The sequence below is a fragment of the Triticum urartu genome, chromosome 4A, assembly GCF_056163025.1.
Source record: "Triticum urartu cultivar PI428250 chromosome 4A, HENAU_Tu73, whole genome shotgun sequence".
Lineage (NCBI taxonomy): Eukaryota > Viridiplantae > Streptophyta > Magnoliopsida > Poales > Poaceae > Triticum > Triticum urartu.
In genome coordinates this window covers 34,176,119-34,197,740 of record NC_141876.1, presented here as the reverse complement: position 1 = coordinate 34,197,740, position 21,622 = coordinate 34,176,119, and positions in this window count along the sequence as shown.

Here is a 21,622-nt window from a genome sequence, read left to right as displayed (position 1 = left end):
TTGCTTCACAGGCTCCAGGCCTTCTCTAGAACACAAGAGCTTCACAGGCACTCGCCTTGCTTCACAGGCTCTGGGCCTTTTCCTAAACGCAGTGACTTCACAGGAACTCGCCTTGCTTCACAGGCTCTGGGCCTTTTCTAGAACACAAGAGCTTCACAGGCATTCGCCTTGCTTCACAGGCTCCGGGCCTTCTCTAGAACACAAGAGCTTCACAGGCACTCGCCTTGCTTCACAGGCTCCGGGCCTTTTTAGAACAGGAGAACCTCCGCAGGCACCTGAAAATCCTCCCGAGAGGGAGCAACGGCGGCAGTTTGGGCTGCGCACAAGCCTGTCCTGACCCGACTCGCAAGGGGCTCGCGAGGGGAGGCAGCTGTGGCGAAGCGGTAACCAGAACGCGAGAAATGGCTCGAGCGAGAATAAGCACCCCTTCCCCGAACACACGCAAATCTCAAATTCGAATCCAACTTAAATCCAGCGGGGGAAAAGATACAGCCAAAGGGAAAGGCAACGAAAAGCAGACAAAAGGCCGCGTCCGGCACCTAACCTAGTCTTGGACGTCTTCTCACCAGCGCGGAGCTAAGTGCTGTCCACTGGGCGTGGGAGGGAGCCCCAGGGCCTGAGGCCGGCACCCCTGAGACTCCGGGGCGTGTACAGCCCCACTCATTATTACGTGAGAGTGTCACGGGGCGGCGAGCTTCACAGCCACTAGGCCTTCTTCACAGGTACTGGCCTTGCTTCATATCGCCAGACGAGGGCCCGGCCTTGCGCCACACTCTAGTGCCATCAGCAACGACCGGAACCTAGGACGCTACCTGATGGGGTAGAGCGGTCGCCAGTGGTTCCCCCGACGACCACGGGTCCTCTGCCAGGGGTAGGCCCTGAGGCACCTCCCCAGCAGAGGGCCTACCTCCTGAGAACGCCTTGCTCCAAACGCCGCGGTGGTGATGTCGGATCCCGGCCCCTCTCCTCCAGCCCCCTGCGCCCTCCTCCCGAGGGGTAGGAGACTGTGGGAGCGGGGCAGCTGCTTGCCGCGGTGACCTGCACCTCCTGCGATCCATGGTTAGCGTATACCTGCCCCTGAAGAGTTAGCGGTGCCCGATAATCGTTGCCTCCAGCGTGGCCAGCGGGTTCGTCCCGGGGCTCCTGGAAGGGCTCAGCTTCCATTGCCTCGTCCCCCCAGCTTGGGCCGAGGAGCGAGCCTTGTCCGTCCTCGTGAGGGTGTCTTGGTCCATCATGAGGGGCACGTACTCTTCCGTCGCCGTCATCCCGAGTGCCACGCCATGACGCCCCGCATGCCACGCGGTCCCACCTGTCATGCCTGCTGCGGGGTGGCAACGCGGCCGCCCTCCGGGGCCGCGGGTCACGTCGAGTCCTTCTCCTTCACGGGCCGGGGGTGGGGGCAGCGCCGCCGCCGGTCCGGTGCTGACAGCTTCGCTGGCGTCGGAGTAGCCTTGGAGTCCGCGGGCGCGTGCGGAGCCCCCGTGCGGGTCGCCCTGGGCTTGAGATGGGAGCTGGGTGGAGAAGGGGTGAGCCCCCGAGGCGACGAAGCCCAGGAGCTCCGCCACTCGCTCCAACAGCACGTCGTGGCCGCCCTCCAGCAGTCTGCACCGCAGCAGCTCTCGGGCCACCATGAGCGCGGCCCTCGAGTTCGCCTGCTCCCGACGGGTGTAGGGTGTCGTGGTCGCGGCGTGATTGGAGGCCCTTGCTGCCGACCGTGCCTACCGCGGCGTAAGAGTCGCCGAAGTCTGTCTGCGTCACCTGCGGCCCGCAGCGCCTGCGGACCGCGAGCTGCCTGGGGCGTGGGGTCGCCCGAGGCGAGCGGTTCCGTGCATTTGGGCCACGCAGCCCACGGGTCGGGGTTGCCCTCCTGGTCGCCGGGCATGGTGGTGAAGACGCGACGGGGCACGGAGTGGTGGCGGACGAATTCCGGGGCACCCCTACCTGGCGCGCCAAATGTCGGATCACGGGTTCCGGCAGACCCTTAAGGTTCGAACACTGGGGTGCCCGCGGAGATCACGCCTTCTACCTCCCCGTCTCGCAAGGATCTAAACTACTAAAAGAACTGCACAAGGGACACAAGATTTATACTGGTTCGGGCCACCGTTCTGGTGTAATACCCTACTCTAGTGTGTGGTTGGTGGATTGCCTCCTGGGGCTGGTGATGATGAACAATACAAGGAAGAACAGCCTCGCGAGGGTCTGTTCTTGGCTGGGGTGATGAACTGCTAGGAGGAGTTCAGTCACCTCTCTCTCACTCTCACTTACTCTCTCTCACTCGTCGACCGTCCGGAACCCCCTTTGCTATGTGGGTGGCTAGTCCTATTTATAGAGGCCCTGGTCCTCTTCCCAAATATTGAGCGGGAAGGGAGCCAACAATGGCGGGCTAATTTGAAGAGGGACAACAAGTACACTTATCCTGACCAAAGTTGGTCTCCGCCTGCCAAAGGCTCTGTGGTGACGCCGTGCTGGGCTCCATGGTGACCTCCGTCTCGTAGTCCTCCTGGTCCTGGTCTCATTGCACCGAAATGGCAACCTTTGCCTGATGCCTCGGTACTCCGCGGCTGCGCTTGCCCCCTTTGCACCAAAGAGGAAAGAAGGACGCTACGCACGCTGACGCCCGTCTGGCGCCCTGAGTCGTCACGGCTTGCGTCATGGGCACCTCGCGAGGTACCCTGCCTTGATATCTCCGCCTCCTCGCGAGCCAGCCTGATGAGGCTGCGCCTGAGGATGCGCTGTGTCGTCCACATCGCGAGGCTTGGCCCCTCGCGAGGGTATTGAGCCTTGTGTTGATGAAGATGGGCCGCACTGGGCCCCCATTTGAGCCACGCCACAGGCCGCAGGCAGGCAAGTCTGGGGACCCCCATTCCCAGAACGCCGACAACCGCCTCCACTCCATAAACCATGAAGAACGGTGTGTATCCTGTTGACCTGTTGGGTGTTGTATTGATGCTCCATAACACAGATGGTAATTCTTCTACCCAACAACCCGGCGTTCTCTGCAAAGGAACCATGAGCCGGGGCTTGATGCCTCTCAAGATCTCTTGATTAGCTCTTTCTGCTTGACCATTGGACTGTGGGTGTGCCACTGATGAAATGTCGAGCCGGATATGCTCCCGTTCGCAGAACTCCTTCATGGCACCTTTGGACAAATTGGTACCATTATCTGTGATGACACTGTGTGGAAAGCCAAACCGGAAAATCACTTTTTTAATGAACTAAACTGCCGTGGCCGCATCACACTTGCTAACAGGTTCTGCCTCCACCCACTTTGTAAACTTGTCAACCGCCACCAGGAGGTGGGTCTTCTTATCTTTGGACCTTTTGAAAGGCCCAACCATATCCAGCCCCCAAGTCGCAAACGGCCAAGTAATTGGAATCATTCTCAATTCTTGAGCGGGTACATGAGCACGTCTTGAGAACTTTTGGCAACCATCACATCGTCTGACCAGATCCTCTGCATCAGCATGAGCAGTTAACCAATAGAAGCCATGGTGAAACGCTTTAGCCACCAGAGATTTTGAACCGGCGTGGTGACCACAATCTCCTACGTGGATCTCACGCAAAATTTCACAGCCTTCTTCAGGAGACACACAGCGTTGAAATGCTCCTGACACACTGCAATGATGCAACTCGCCGTTGATAATAGTCATGGACTTGGATCGCCGAATTATCTGTCTGGCCAGAGTCTCATCCTCTGGTAACTCGCACCGGTTCTTGTATGCCAGGTAGGGAAGCGTCCAATCCGGAATAACATGAAGAGTTGCCACCAATTGAGCCTCCGGATCAGGAATAGCCAAATCCACTTCACCAGGGATCTTGACCGACGGGTTGTGCAGCACATCCAGAAAAACATTGGGCGGAACCAGCTTGCGCGGAGAGCCCAGCCGGCTTAAAGCGTCCGCCGCTTCATTTTTCCGCCGGTCCACGTGGTCCACCTGATAGCCTTTGAAATGACCTGCAACAATATCCACCTCACGACGATATGCTGCCATGAGTGGATCCTTGGAGTCCCAAGTGCCAGACACTTGCTGAGCCAGACACTCGACCTAGATTCATCTCCTTAGCCATCCGGAGACCATGGAGCAAGGCTTCATACTCAGCTGCATTGTTAGTACAAGGGAACATTAAGCGGAGAACATAACAAAACTTATCACCTCGTGGGGAAGTTAATACGACTCCAGCCCCCGAACCTTCCAATTGCCTGGATCCATCAAAATGGATGGTCCAATATGTGTGATCCGGCTTTTCCTCAGGTGCTTGCATTTCCGTCCAATCATTGATAAAATCAACCAGTGCTTGAGACTTAATCGTCGTCCGAGGCACATACTTCAAATCGTGCGGCCCAAGCTCTATAGCCCACTTGGCAATCCGGCCAGTTGCTTCCCGGTTCTGGATGATATTCCCCAAAGGAGCAGAACTGACCACCGTAATTGGATGCCCTTGGAAGTATAGTTTAAGCTTCCGGCTCACCATAAAAACTCCATACACCAGCTTCTGCCAATGCAGATACCTTTGCTTGGACTCAATGAGCACCTCGCTGATATAATAGACCGGACGTTGAACCGGATGCTCCTTACCTGCCTCCTTTCGCTCCACCACAATAGCCACGCTGACCGCCCAAGCATTAGCAGCAACATATAGCAGTAACGGCTCCTTGTCAATGGGAGCAGCGAGCACAGGAGGATTGGCCAATTGCCGCTTTAAGTCCTCAAATGCTTCATCAGCAGCAGAACTCTAGACAAACTGATCCGTCTTCTTCAACATCTGATACAACGGGATTGCCTTCTCACCAAGACGACTGATAAACTAGCTTAACGCGGCAATCCGGCCTGCCAGGCGTTGAACATCATTGATACACTTCGGTTTAGCCAGGGAGGTGATGGCTGTGGTCTTCTTCGGATTAGCCTCAATTCCCCTATTGGACACCAGGAAGCCTAATAACTTGCCCGCCGGTACACCAAAGACGCATTTGTCCGGATTAAGCATCATCTTGTATGTCCTCAGGTTATCAAAAGTTTCCTTTAAATCACCAATTAGAGTCTCCTTCTCCCTGGATTTAACCATGATATCATCCACGTAGGCGTGTACATTGCGGCCAATCTGTTTGTGTAGACAATTTTGCACACAACGTTGATAAGTTGCCTGGGCACTCTTGAGCCCAAAGGGCATAGACACATAGCAGAAGGCTCCAAAGGGAGTTATGAATGCCGTTTTCTCCTGGTCCTTAACTGCCATTTTGATCTGATGATAGCCAGAATATGCATCCAAAAAACTTAAACGCTCACAACCCGCCGTAGCATCAATAATTTGATCAATACGGGGGAGGGCAAAAGGATCTGCTGGACAAGCTTTATTAAGATCTATGTAATCCACACACATGCGCCGGGTGCCGTTTTTCTTAAGGACCAGCACCGGATTGGCAAGCCACTCAGGGTGAAAAACTTCAACAATAAAACCAGCTGCTAAGAGCATGGCTACCTCTTCTCCAATTGCCTTGCGTCTTTCTTTGTTAAACCGGCGGAGGAAATGTTTCACCAGTTTGTATTTAGGATCCACATTAAGGGTGTGCTCAGCGAGTTGCCTCGGTACACCTGGCATGTCAGAGGGCTTCCATGCAAAAATGTCCCGATTCTCATGGATGAACTCGATGAGCGCGTTTTCCTATTTCGGATCCAAATTAGCGCTGATGCTGAACTGCTTGGACGAATCGCCAGGTACAAAGTCAACAAGCTTAGTTTATGCTGCCGATTTGAACTTCAGGGTCGGATCATGCTCCGTAGTTGGCTTCTTTAATGGAGTCATGTCCGCCGGATCAACATTGTCCTTATAATACTTCAGCTCCTCGGTGGCACAAACCGACTCTGCATAGGCCGCATCACCTTCCTCGCACTCCAAAGTGATTTTGCGGCTTCCGTGAACCGTTATTGTCCCCTTGTGACCCGGCATCTTGAGCTGCAAATACACATAACAGGGCCGTGCCATAAACTTGGCGTAGGCCGGTCGCCCAAATAGGGCGTGATATGGACTTTGGATTTTCACCACTTCAAACATCAATGTCTCCGACCTGGAATCATGATCATCCCCAAAGGCCACTTCCAGAGCTATCTTACCAACAGGATATGCTGATCTGCCAGGTACTACACCGTGGAACACCGTATTAGACGGTTCAAGATTTTTATCTGTTAATCCCATACGACGGAAGGTCTCATAGTACAAGATATTAATGCTGCTACCTCCATCCATGAGCACCTTGGTGAACTTGTAACCTCCCACCTGAGGCGCCACCACCAGAGCCAACTGACCCGGATTATCGACCCGGGGAGGGTGATCCTCTCTGCTCCATATGATTGGCTATTCAGACCAACGTAGATAACGGGGTATGGCCGGTTCAACAGAGTTGACCGCCCGCCTCTGAACCTTCCGGTCTTGCTTGTCCAAGCTAGTGGTGAAGACATGGTACTGCCCACTACTCAACTGCTTTGGGTTGCTCTGGTAACCTGACTGTTGCTGCTGTTGGTTGTAACCACCCTGGTTGTTCTGACTATTTTGACCATTATGTCCGCCCGGATTACCATTAAATCCTGAACCGGAACTTCCTCCACCGTAACCCGGCCCGGATCCTGAGCCACCGCCAGATTCATGATCATACCGGAAATTATTAGAATTCTTGAACTCTTGCATAATAAAGCAATCCTTCCAAAGGTGGTTTGCTGGCGCCTCCTTCGTCCCATGTCTTGGATAGGGCTGGCTTAGCAGATAGTTTAGGCGGTCTGGGTTCGGGTTGGGCGCCCCATTATGATTTTTTGGTTTACCCTTGCATCGCTGGCCATTGACCTCTGCATTGGTATTAGCCACAAAGTCCATGTTACCATCCGCTTTACGCTTGCCTCCACCACCATTGCCTGCCCAGTGATGCTGCTGACCTTTGGAGTTGCTGTTCCTCTTTCCCTTCCCTGTCTTGTCATCATCAGATTCGGGATCCTTGGTACTATCAGAATCAGCATATTTCACCAAAGCGGCCATGAGGGTCCCCATGTTAGTGCAATGACGCTTCATCTGTCCCAACTTCAGCTTCAGGAGCCCAAACCGGCAGTTGCCTTCTAGGGTTAATACTGCGGTGTCAGCGTTGATGCGGTCTGATGAGTGCAACACTTGTGAAACCCGGCGCACCCAATAAGTCGTTGATTCTCCTTCCTCCTGGACGCATGCAGCTAAGTCCACTATCGACATAGGCTGTTTACATGTATCCTTGAAATTGCTGATAAACCGGGCTCGTAATTGGGCCCATGAACTGATAGAATTAGCCGGCAAGCTTTTTAACCAAGTACGGGCCGTTCCTTCAAGCATCATGGTGAAGTATTTCGCACACGCCGCGTCATCCACATCAAGCATCTCCATGGCCATCTCATAGCTCTCCACCCATGTCTCTGGAGGCTGATCCGCCGTGTAATTTGGTACCTTGCGCGGGCCCTTGAAATCCTTGGGCAGGCGCACATTGCGTAAAGCAGGGATAAGGCAAGGCACCCCCAAAGAACTAGAAGTAACACCAGGTTCGATCGAGATGGTTGGACGAGCCGGCGTGAGCTGCCGAGCCTGATGCTGTGTGGCTAACTCGGCCTCCCTGCGTGCTCGGGCCCGGTTCACCACTTCCTGAGCGTTATCAGCACCACCCGTCGGGTTATTGCCACGGGGTGCTCCATGTCGTTCGTTACTCGACACTGCCGGTTCATCCATATGTCTGCTATAGCTCCGGCTTGGATGGGGGGTCGAGTGGATCCGGTCACGGCTGTACGAGTATGCTTCCTGTTGGACCAAAGCTGTCCTCAGAAGCTCTTGACCCGTCGCGTCTCTACTGCCTGCGGCGAATCACCTTCAGTTGGAATGGCCTCCAACCGTGCAGCAGCGGCAACGAGATTGTCCATCGGGTTGGAGTCGTGACCCGGAGGTGTTAAAACAGCCTGAGGTATGACGGAGTTTTGATGAGGCGGGTCCATCTGACGAGGCTGAACCGGTGCACCGGTCCCGGGAGCTTCCGCCCGGTTTCCCTCCAGCGGATTGCCGGTTCCTACTCCTGGAGTGTTGAAAAGGTCTCTGGCCTCAAAACTGGAGGCAAACGGGATCGGTACTTCCTCCTCATGACTTCCTGCGACACACTCTGGTCCAACATGAGCCTGTAGGCTTGTGTGTCTAAAGCGGCCCGCTCCATGGCCATCCTGGTGTCCTCAGCTGCCAGATCTGCCTTGGCCTGGGTGATCTGTTCCTTCACTTTTGCAATCTCTGCGTTGTGAACGCCCTGATCCGCCGAATTAGCCTCCGCCATAAGCACAGCCAATGCATCAAATAGCTCTGATAGAACTTGAACCGGCGGGCGCACAGGGCCTCCTGCCCCGGCAGCCGTCACCGCTGCTGAACCGGAGGTTGTTGCCGCAGCGGTCGAAGAATGAAGCGCTACTTGTGTGCCAGTCATGAATATTCCAACCCGGTTGGGCAGATCAGAGGGGTCCGGAATACTGTCGCCATCAGAACAGCCCCCAATCCGGTCGTCTTGTAGCTGATAAAGAGATTCGGTTTCTCCGGTCGATGACTCGTCATCAGAACAAACGATGGTATCGCTGCGAGATTCCGATCCATCCTCATAACTTCCTCCATGGATGACTCCCACGAAGGCATGCTTCATGGCCGGTTTAACCCGGGCGGATCGCGCACGCTGAGCCGTCTCGACGAGGTCGGTGCAGATGTCCGGCTCAGGGCCCGGTTCACCGATCTTGCCAATGAAAACGTGAATGCCACCAAAGGGGGCCCGGTACTCATACTCAATTGAGCCGGCCTCGGGGCCCCAGCCTGCGTCGTCGATGTAGAACTTGCCGCGACGACTCTTAGTCATCCGGCCTACAGCGTAGCCCTCGAGTCCTTCAAAGCAGCCCTCCAAGAACCGGAAACCATCGTGGGATGGCCCCACGGTGGGCGCCAACTGTCGTGGTTTTGTCATGGCAGATGTCCTAGAGAAAGGACATAGTCGTGGAGCCATCGCGGCGGGTTAGCTTGAAGGGGTTAAAGCGGACACAGGGACGCAAGAGAGTTTATACTAGTTCGGCCCCTTCGATGAAGGTAAAAGCCTACGTTTAGTTGTGATGGAATTGATGGGGTTTCGATAACTAGGGAGCAAACAAGCTTCGCCTATGTCTCGAGTTGTTGTCTATCTCTGAACCGCCGCCGGGTCGTCCCCTTATATACACGGGTGACACCCGTCGGTTCACAGAGTCCCAACACCGGTCGATATTCGTATTCCGGGTTGGTCTCTCCTTATTCCTAACTTACAATACAAGTTTATATACAAATCCCGGTTTATAGCTACAAGTCTTGAACTGGCTACGGGCCTTAGGCCCTCATCTGTCTTCTTGGGCTTTATCACTCTTGAACTACTGATGAAGTTGACCCGTCCCAAATAGGCCGGTTTACGCCCAACAATAATATCCCCAACAGGTAGCATGCCGACGACGATCACATCGACTTTGGAACCATTTCCCACGCGCATCATCACCTCGTCCTTAGCCAATCTTCGCTTAATACGTAGCCCCTGTTTCGAGTTGCAAATATGAGCAACAGAACCAGTATCAAATACACAGGCGCTACTACGAGCATTAGTAAGGTACACATCAATAACATGTATATCAAATATACCTTTCACTTTGCCATCCTTCTTATCCGCGAAATACTTGGGGCAGTTCCGCTTCCAGTGGCCAGTCCCTTTGCAGTAGAAGCACTCAATCTCAGGCTTAGGTCCAGACTTGGGCTTCTTCACTTGAGCAGCAACTTGCTTGCCGTTCTTCTTGAAGTTCCCCTTCTATGAAACTAGTGGTCTTATTGACCATCAACACTTGATGCTCCTTCTTGATTTCTACCTCCGCAACCTTTAGCATTGCGAAGAGCTCGGGAATTGTCTTATCCATCCCTTGCATATGATAGTTCATCATGAAGCTTTTGTAGCTTGGTGGCAGTGATTGAAGAACTCTGTCAATGAGCCTATCAACCGGAAGATTAACTCCCAGCTGAGTCAAGTGATTGTGGTACCCGGACATTCTGAGTATATGCTCACTAACGGAACTATTCTCCTCCACTTTGCAGCTGTAGAACTTATTGGAGACTTCATATCTCTCAATCCGGGCATTTGCTTGAAATATTAACTTCAAATCCTGGAATATCTCATATGCTCCATGATGTTCAAAACATCGTTGAAGTCCCGGTTCTAAGACGTAAAGCATGGCACACTAAACTATCGAGTTGTCATCAGCTTTGCTCTGCCAGGCATTCACAATGTCCTACGTTGCTCCTGCAGTGGGTCTTGCACCTAGCGGTGCTTCCAGAACATAATTCTTCTGTGTAGCAATGAGGATAATCCTCAAGTTACGGACCCATTCTGTGTAGTTGCTACCACCATCTTTCAACTTAGCTTTCTCTAGGAACACATTAAAATTCAATGGAACAATAGCACGGGCCATTTATCTACAACAACATAGACATGCAAAATACTACCAGGTGCTAAGTTCTGATAAATTAAAGTTCAATTAATCATATTACTTAAGAACTCCCACTTAGATAGGCATCCCTCTAATCATCTAAGTGATCACGTGATCCATATCAACTAAACCATGTCTGATCATCACGTGAGATGGAGTAGTTTTCAATGGTGAACATCACTATGTTGATCATACCTACTATATGATTCACGCTCGACCTTTCGGTCTCAGTGTTCCGAGGCCATATCTGCATATGCTAGGCTCGTCAAGTTTAACCCGAGTATTCTGCATGTGCAAAAACTGGCTTTCACCCGTTGTATGTGAATGTAGAGCTTATCACACTCGATCATCACGTGGTGTCTCAGCACGATGAACTGTAGCAACGGTGCATACTCAGGGAGAACACTTGTACCTTGAAATTTAGTGAGAGATCATCTTATAATGCTACCGCTGTACTAAGAAAAATAAGATGCATACAGGATAAACATCACATGCAATCAGTATAAGTGATATGATATGGCCATCATCATCTTGTGCCTTTGATCTCCATCTCCAAAGCACCGTCATGATCACCATCGTCACCGACTTGACACCTTGATCTGCATCGAAGCATCATTGTCGTCTCACCAATTATTGCTTCTACGACTACCGCTACCGCTTAGTGATAAAGTAAAGCAATTACATGGCGATTGCATTTCATACAATAAAGCGACAACCATATGGCTCCTGCCAGTTGCCGATAACTATTACAAAACATGATCATCTCATACAACAATTTATATATCATCACGTCTTGACCATATCACATCACAGCAAGCCCTGCAAAAGCAAGTTAGACGTCCTCTACTTTGTTGTTGCAAGTTTTACGTGGCTGCTACAGGCTTCTATCAAGAACCGTTCTTACCTACACATCAAAACCACAATGATGTTTCGTCAAGTGTGTTGTTTTAACCATCACCAAGAACCGGGCGTAGTCACACTCGATTCAACTAAAGCTGGAGAAACAGACACCCACTAGCCACCTGTGTGCGAAGCACGTACGTAGAACCAGTCTCATGAACGCGGTCATGTAATGTCGATCTGGGCCACTTCATCCAACAATACCGCCGAGTCAAAGTATGACATGCTGGTAAGCAGTATGACTATTATCGCCCACAAATCTTTGTGTTCTACTCATGCATATAACATCTACGCATAGACCTGGCTCGGATGCCACTGTTGGGGAACGTAGTATTTCAAAAAAACTCCTACGATCACGCAAGATCTATCTAGGAGAAGCATAGCAACGAGCGGGGAGAGTGTATCTACATACCCTCGTAGACCAAAAGCGGAAGCGTTTAGTAACGCGGATGATGTAGTCGAACGTCTTCGTGATCCAACCGATCTAGTACCGAACGCACGACACCTCCGTGATCTGCACACGTTCAGCTCGGTGACGTCCCTCGAACTCTAGATCCAGCTGAGGCCGAGAGAGAGTTTCGTCAACACGACGGCGTGCTGACGGTGATGATGAAGTTACCGACGCAGGGCTTTGCCTTAGCACTACGAAAATATGACTGAGGTGGAAAACTGTGGAGGGGGGGCACCGCACACGGCTAAAGATCAACTTGTGTGTCTATGGGGTGCCCCCTCCCCCGTATATAAAGGAGAGAGGAGGGGAGGGCCGGCCGGCCCCTAGGGCGTGCCCCAAGAGGGGGAATCCTACTCCTAGTAGGAGTAGGTTCCCCCTTTCCTAGTCCAACTAGGAGAAGAAGGAAGAAAAGGGAGAGGGAGAGGTAAAGAGGGGTCGGGCCCCTCCCCTTGTCATATTCGGACTCCCCTTGGGGGAGGGGCACGCGCCACCTCGTGCCTGCGACCCTCTCTCTCCCCTAAGGCCCATAACTGAAGGAAATATGCCCTAGAGTCAATAATAAAGTTATTATTTATTTCCTTATATCATGATAAATGTTTATTATTCATGCTAGAATTGTATTAACCGGAAACATAATACATGTGTGAATACATAGACAAATAGAGTGTCACTAGTATGCCTCTACTTGACTAGCTCGTTGATCAAAGATGGTTATGCTTCCTAGCCATAGACAAAGAGTTGTCATTTCATTAACGGGATCACATCATTAGGAGAATGGTGTGATTGACTTGACCCATTCCGTTAGCTTAGCACTTGATCGTTTAGTTTGTTGATATTGCTTTCTTCATGACTTATACATGTTCCTATGACTATGAGATTATGCAACTCCCGTTTACCGGAGGAACACTTTGTGTGCTACCAAACGTCACAACGTAACTAGGTGATTATAAAGGTGCTCTGCAGGTGTCTCCGAAGGTACTTGTTGGGTTGGCGTATTTCGAGATTAGGATTTGTCACTCCGATTGTCGGAGAGGTATCTCTGGGCCCACTCGGTAATACACATCACTTAAGCCTTGCAAGCATTGCAACTAATGAGTTAGTTGTGGGATGATGTGTTACAGAACGAGTAAAGAGACTTGACGGTAACGAGATTGAACTAGGTATTGAGATACCGATGATCGAATCTCGGGCAAGTAACATACCGATGACAAAGGGAACAAACGTATGTTGTTATGCAGTTTGACCGATAAAGATCTTCGTAGAATATGTAGGAGCCAATATGAGCATCCAAGTTCCGCGATTGGTTATTGACCGGAGACGTGTCTCGGTCATGTATACATAGTTCTCGAACCCGTAGGGTTCGCACGCTTAAAGTTCGATGACTGTTATATTATGAGTTTATGGTTTTTGATGTACCGAAGGTGGTTCGGAGTCCCGGATGTGATCATGGACATGACGAGGAGTCTCGAAATGTTTGATACGTAAAGATCGATATATTGGACGACTATATTTGGATACCAGAATGGTTCCGGGTGAGATCGGAATAATACCGGAGCACCGGGAGGTTATCGGAACCCCCCGGGAGGTATATGGGCCTTAATGGGCTTTAGTGGAAAGGAGGGGAATGGAGCAAGGGAGGGGGCGCCCCCCTCCCAAGCCCAATCTGAATTGGGAGGGGGGCCGACCCCCCCTTTCCTTCCCCCCTCCTTCCTCTTCCTTCCCTCTCCCTCTCCAAATAGGAAAAGGAGGAGTCCTACTCCTAGTGGGAGTAGGACTCCCCCCTTGGGCGCGCCTCCTCCCCTTGGCCGGCCCTCTCCTCCCCTCCTTTATATACGGAGGAGAGGGGCACCCCATAGACACAACAATTGATCCCTTGGATCTTTTAGCCGTGTGTGGTGCCCCTCTCCACCATAGTCCACCTCGATAATATCGTAGCGGTGCTTAGGCGAAGCCCTGCGACGGTAGAACATCAACATCGTCACCACACCATTGTGCTGACGGAACTCTCCTCAAAGCTCGGCTGGATCGGAGTTCGAGGGACGTCATCGAGTTGAACATGTGCAGAACTCGGAGGTGTCATGCATTCGATACTTGATCAGTAGGACCGTGAAGACGTACGACTACATCATCCGTGTTGTGCTAACGCTTCTGCTTTCGGTCTATGAGGGTACATGGACACACTCTCCCCTCTCGTTGCTATGCATCACCATGATCTTGCGTGTGCGTAGGAATTTTTTTGAAATTACTACGTTTCCCAACAGTGGCATCCGAGCCTGGTTTTATGCGTTGATGTTATATGCACGAGTAGAACACAAGTGAGTTGTGGCGATACAAGTCATACTGCTTACCAGCATGTCATACTTCGGTTTGGCGGTATTGTTGGATGAAGCGGCCCGGACCGACATTATGCGTACGCTTATGCGAGACTGGTTCTACCGACGTGCTTTGCACACACGTGGCTGGCGGGTGTCAGTTTCTCCAACTTTAGTTGTACCAAGTATGGCTACGCCCGGTCCTTGAGAAGGTTAAAACAACACTAACTTGACAAACTATCATTGTGGTTTTGATGCGTAGGTAAGAACGGTTCTTGCTCAGCCCGTAGCAGCCACGTAAAACTTGCAACAATAAAGTAGAGGATGTGTAACTTGTTTTTGCAGGGCATGTTGTGATGTGATATGGTCAAGACATGATGCTATATTTTTTGTATGGGATGATCATGTTTTGTAACTGAGTTATCGGCAACTGGTAGGAGCCATGCGGTTGTCACTTTATTGTATGCAATACAATCGCCCTGTAATTGCTTTACTTTATCACTAACCGGTAGCGATAGTCGTAGAAGCAATAGTTGGCGAGACGACGATGATGCTACGATGGAGATCAAGGTGTCGTACCGGTGATGATGGTGGTCATGACGGTGCTTTGGAGAATGAGATCACAAGCACAAGATAATGATGGCCATATCATATCACTTATATTGATTGCATGTGATGTTTATCTTTTATGCATCTTATTTTGCTTTGATTGACGGAAGCCTTATAAGATGATCTCTCACTAAATTTCAAGATAAAAGTGTTCTCCCTGAGTATGGACCATTGCCAAAGTTTGTCGTGCCCAGACACCACGTGATGATCGGGTGTGATAAGCTCTACGTCCATCTACAATGGGTGCAAGCCAGTTTTGCACACGCGGAATACTCAGGTTAAACTTGATGAGCCTAGCATATGCAGATATGGCCTCGGAACACTGATACCGAAAGGTCGAAGGTGAATCATATAGTAGATATGATCAACATAATGATATTCGACATTGAAAACTACTCTATTTCACGTGATGATCGGTTATGGTTTAGTTGATTTGGATCACGTGATCACTTAGATGATTAGAGAGATGTCTATCTAAGTGGGAGTTCTTAAGTAATATGATTAATTGAACTTAAATTTATCATGAACTTAGTACCTGATAGTATTTTGCATGTCTATGTTTGTTGTAGATAGATGGTCGCGTTCTTGTTCCGTTGAATTTAATGCGTTCCTTGAGAAAGCAAAGTTGAAAGATGATGGTAGCAATTACACGGACTGGGTCCGTAACTTGAGGATTATCCTCATTGATGCACAGAAGAATTACGTCCTGAAAGCACCGCTGAGTGCCAAACCTGCTGCAGGAGCAACACCAGATGTTATGAACACCTGGCAGAGCAAAGCTGATGACTACTCGATAGTTCAGTGTGCCATGCTTTACGGCTTAGAACCGGGACTTCAACGACGCTTTAAACGTCATGGAGCATATGAGATGTTCCAGGAGTTGAAGTTAATATTTCAAGCAAATGCCCGGATTGAGAGATATGAAGTCTCCAATAAGTTATGTAGCTGCAAGATGTAGGAGAATAGTTCTGTCAGTGAGCATATACTCAAAATGTATGGGTATCATAATCATTTGACTCAACTGGGAGTTAATCTTCCTATTGATAGTTTCATTGACAGAGTTCTTCAATCACTGCCACCAAGATACAAAAGCTTCGTGATGAACTATAATATGCAAGGGATGAATAAGACAATTCCCGAGCTCTTCGCAATGCTAAAGGCTGCGGAGGTAGAAATCAAAAAGGAGCATCAAGTGTTGATGGTCAATAAGACCGCTAGTTTCAAGAAAAAGGGCAAAGGGAAAAAGAAGGGGAACTTCAAGAAGAACAGCAAACAAGTTGCTGCTCAGGAGAAGAAACCCAAGTCTGGACCTAAGCCTGAGACTGAGTGCTTCTACTGCAAACAGACTGGTCACTGGAAGCGGAACTGCCCCAAGTATTTGGCGGATAAGAAGGATGGCAAGGTGAAATAAGGTATATGTGATATGCATGTTATTGATGTGTACCTTACCAGAGCTCGCAGTAGCACCTGGGTATTTGATACTAGTTCTGTTGCTAATATTTGCAACTCAAAACAGGGACTACGGATTAAGCGAACATTGGCTAAGGACGAGGTGACGATGCACATGGGAAATGGTTCCAAAGTCGATGTGATCGCCGTTGGCACGCTACCTCTACATCTACCTTCGGGATTAGTTTTAGACCTAAATAATTGTTATTTGGTGCCAGTGTTGAGCATGAACATTATATCTGGATCTTGTTTAATGCGAGACGGTTATTCATTTAAATCTAAGAATAATGGTTTTTCTATTTATACGAGTAATATCTTTTATGGTCATGCACCCTTAAAGAGTGGTCTATTTTTGATGAATCTCGATAGTAGTGATACACATATTCATAATATTGAAGCCAAAAGATGCAGAGATGATAATGATAGTGCAACTTATTTGTGGCACTTCCGTTTGGGTCATATTGGTATAAAGCGCATGAAGAAACTCCATACTGAAGGACTTTTGGAATCACTTGGTACTTGCGAACCATGCCTCATGGGAAAGATGACTAAAACGCCATTCTCCGGAACTATGGAGCAAGCAACTGATTTGTTGGAAATCATACATACTGATGTATGTGGTCCAATGAATGTTGAGGCTCGCGGCGGGTATCGTTATTTTCTCACCTTCACAGATGATTTAAGCAGATATGGGTATATCTACTTAATGAAACATAAGTCTGAAACATTTGAAAAGTTCAAAGAATTTCAGAGTGAAGTTGAAAATCATCGGAACAAGAAAATAAAGTTTTTACGATTTGATCGTGGAGGAGAATATTTGAGTTATCAGCTTGGTCTACATTTGAAACAATGCGGAATAGTTTCGCAACTCACGCCACCCGGAACACCACAGCGTAATGGTGTGTCCGAATGTCGTAATCGTACTTTACTAGATATGATACGATCTATGATGTCTCTTACTGATTTACCTCTATCATTTTGGGGTTATGCTTTAGAGACGGCCGCATTCACATTAAATAGGGCACCATCAAAATCCGTTGAGACGACACCTTATGAACTATGGTTTGGCAAGAAACCAAAGTTGTCGTTTCTTAAAGCTTGGGGCTGCGACACTTATGTGAAAAAGCTTCAACCTGATAAGCTCGAACCCAAATCGGAGAAATGTGTCTTCATAAGATACCCAAAAGAAACAGTTGGGTACACCTTCTATCACAGATCCGAGGGCAAGACATTCGTTGCTAAGAATGGATCCTTTCTAGAGAAGGAGTTTCTCTCGAAAGAAGTGAGTGGGAGGAAAGTAGAACTTGATGAGGTAATTGTACCTGCTCCCTTATTGGAAAGTAGTTCATCACAGAAACCGGTTCCTGTGACATCTACACCAATTAGTGAGGAAGCTAATGATGATGATCATGAAACTTCTGATCAAGTTACTACCGAACCTCGTAGGTCAACCAGAGTAAGATCCGCACCAGAGTGGTACGGTAATCCTGTTCTAGAGGTTATGTTACTACACCATAACGAACCTACGAACTATGAGGAAGCGATGATGAGCCCAAATTCCGCAAAATGGCTTGAGGCCATGAAATATGAGATGGGATCCATGTATGAGAACAAAGTGTGGACTTCGGTTGACTTGCCCGATGATCGGCAAGCCATCAAGAATAAATGGATCTTCAAGAAGAAGACAGACGCTGATGGTAATGTTACTGTCTACAAAGCTCAACTTGCTGCGAAAGGTTTTCAACAAGTTCAAGGAGTTGACTACGATGAGACCTTCTCGCCCGTAGCGATGCTTAAGTCCGTCTGAATCATGTTAGCTATTGCCGCATTTTATGATTATGAAATTTGGCAAATGGACGTAAAGACTGTATTCCTGAATGGATTTCTGGAAGAAGAGTTGTATATGATACAACCTGAAGGTTTTATCGATCCAAAGGGTGCTAACAAAGTGTGCAAGCTCCAGTGATCCATTTATGGACTGGTGCAAGCCTCTCGGAGTTGGAATAAACATTTTGATTATGTGATCAAAGCATATGGTTTTATTCAGACTTTTAGAGAAGCTTGTATTTACAAGAAAGTGAGTGGGAGCTCTGTAGCATTTCTAATATTATATGTGGATGACATATTGTTGATTGGAAATGATATAGAATTTCTGGATAGCATAAAAGGATATTTGAATAAGAGTTTTTCTATGAAAGACTTCGGTGAAGCTGCTTATATATTGGGCATCAAGATCTACAGAGATAGATCGAGACGCTTAATTGGACTTTCATAAAGCACATACCTTGACAAAGTTTTGAATAAGTTCAAAATGGATCAAGCAAAGAAAGGGTTCTTGCCTGTGTTACAAGGTGTGAAGTTGAGTAAGACTCAATGCCCGACCACTGCAGAAGATAGAGAGAAAATGAAAGATGTTCCCTATGCTTCAGCCATAGGCTCTATCATGTATGCAATGCTGTGTACCAGACCTGATGTCTGCCTTGCTATTAGTTTAGCAGGGAGGTACCAAAGTAATCCAGGAGTGGATCACTGGACAGTGGTCAAGAACATCCTGAAATACCTGAAAAGGACGAAGGATGTGTTTCTCGTTTATGGAGGTGACAAAGAGCTCGTCGTAAATGGTTACGTCGATGCAAGCTTTGACACTGATCCGGAAGATTCTAAATCGCAAACCGGATACGTGTTTTTATTAAATGGTGGAGCTGTCAGTTGGTGCAGTTCTAAACAAAGCGTCGTAGCGGGATCTACAGGTGAAGCGGAGTACATAGCTGCTTCGGAAGCAGCAAATGAAGGAGTCTGGATGAAGGAGTTCATATCCGATCTAGGTGTCATACCTAGTGCATCGGGTCCAATGAAAATCTTTTGTGACAATACTGGTGCAATTGCTTTGGCAAAGGAATCCAGATTTCACAAGAGAACCAAGCACATCATGAGACGCTTCAACTCCATCCGGGATCAAGTCCAGGTGGGAGACATAGATATTTGCAAGATACATACGGATCTAAATGTTGATGATTCATTGACTAAGCCTCTTCCACGAGCAAAACATGATCAGCACCAAGGATCCATGGGTGTTAGAATCATTACTGTGTAATCTAGATTATTGACTCTAGTGCAAGAGGGAGACTGAAGGAAATATGCCCTAGAGGAAATAATAAAGTTATTATTTATTTCCTTATATCATGATAAATGTTTATTATTCATCCTAGAATTGTATTAACCAGAAACATAATACATGTGTGAATACATAGACAAACAGAGTGTCACTAGTATGCCTCTACTTGACTAGCTCGTTGATCAAAGATGGTTATGTTTCCTAGCCATAGACAAAGAGTTGTCATCTGATTAACGAGATCACATCATTAGGAGAATGATGTGATTGACTTGACCCATTCCGTTAGCTTAGCACTTGATCGTTTAGTTTGTTGCTATTGCTTTCTTCATGACTTATACATGTTCCTATGACTATGAGATTATGCAACTCCCGTTTACCGAAGGAACACTTTGTGTGCTACCAAACATCACAACATAACTGGGTTATTATAAAGGTGCTCTACAGGTGTCTCCGAAGGTACTTGTTGGGTTGGCGTATTTCGAGATTAGGATTTGTCACTCCGATTATCGGAGAGGTATCTCTGGGCCCACTCGGTAATACACATCACTTAATCCTTGCAAGCATTGCAACTAATGAGTTAGTTGCGGGATGATGTGTTACGGAACGAGTAAAGAGACTTGCCGGTAACGAGATTGAACTAGGTATTGAGATACCGACGATCGAATCTCGGGCAAGTTACATACCGATGACAAAGGGAACAAACGTATGTTGTTATGCGGTTTGACCGATAAAGATCTTCGTAGAATATGTAGGAGCCAATATGAGCATCCAGGTTCCGCTATTGGTTATTGACCGGAGACGTGTCTCGGTCATGTCTACATAGTTCTCAAACCCGTAGGGTCTGCACGGTTAAAGTTCGATGATGGTTATATTATGAGTTTATGGTTTTTGATGTACCAAAGGTAGTTCGAAGTCCCGGATGTGACCATGGACATGACGAGGAGTCTCGAAATGTTCGAGACATAAAGATCGATATATTGGACGACTATATTTGGATACCGGAATGGTTCCGGGTGAGATCGGAATAATACCGGAGCACCGAGAGGTTATCGGAACCCCCGGGAAGGTATATGGGCCTTAATGGGCTTTAGTGGAAAGGAGGGGAAAGGAGCAAGGGAGGGGGTGCCCCCCCAAGCCCAATCCGAATTGGGAGGGGGCCCGACCCCCCTTTCCTTCCTCTCTCCTTCCTCTTCCTTCCCTCTCCCTCTCCAAATAGGAAAAGGAGGAGTCCTACTCCCGGTGGGAGTAGGACTCCCCCCTTGGGCGCGCCTCCTCCCCCTGGCCAGCCTCTCCTCCCCTCCTTTATATACGGAGGAGAGGGGCACCCCATAGACACAACAATTGATCCCTTGGATCTTTTAGCCATGTGCGGTGCCCCTCTCCACCATAGTCCACCTCGATAATATCGTAGCGGTGCTTAGGCGAAGCCCTGCGACGGTAGAACATCAACATCGTCAACACACCGTCGTGCTGACGGAACTCTCCCTCAAAGCTCGGCTGCATCGGAGTTCGAGGGATGTCATTGAGTTGAACGTGTGCAGAACTCGGAGGCGTCGTGCGTTTGGTACTTGATCGGTTGGATCGTGAAGACGTACGACTACATCAACCGCGTTGTGCTAACGCTTCCGCTTTCGATCTACGAGGTTACGTGGACACACTCTCCCCTCTCGCTGCTATGCATCACCATGATCTTGCGTGTGCGTAGGAATTTTTTTGAAATTACTACGTTTCCCAACAATAACTTCCCGGGGGGGTCCGGTAACCCTTCGGCACTCCAGTTTTATCCGAATCTCTCCAGAACACTTCTGGTGTCCGAACAACATGGTCCAATATATCATTATTTATGTCTCGACCATTTCGAGACTCCTCGTCATGTCTGTGATCTCATCCAGGACTCCGAACAACCTTCGGTACGTCAAATCACATAAACTCATAATACCAATCGTCATCGAACGTTAAGCGTGCGGACCCTACGGGTTCGAGAACTATGTAGACATGACCGAGACACATCTCCGGTCAATAACCAATAGCGGAACCTGGATGCTCATATTGGCTCCTACATATTCTATGAAGATCTTTATCGGTCAAATCGCACAACAACATACATTGTTCCCTTTGGCATCGGTATGTTACTTGCCCGAGATTCGATCGTCGGTATCATCATACCGAGTTCAATCTCATTACCGGCAAGTCTCTTTACTTGTTCTGTAATGTATCATCTTGTAACTAACTCAGTATTCACATTGCTTGCAAGGCTTATAGTGATGTG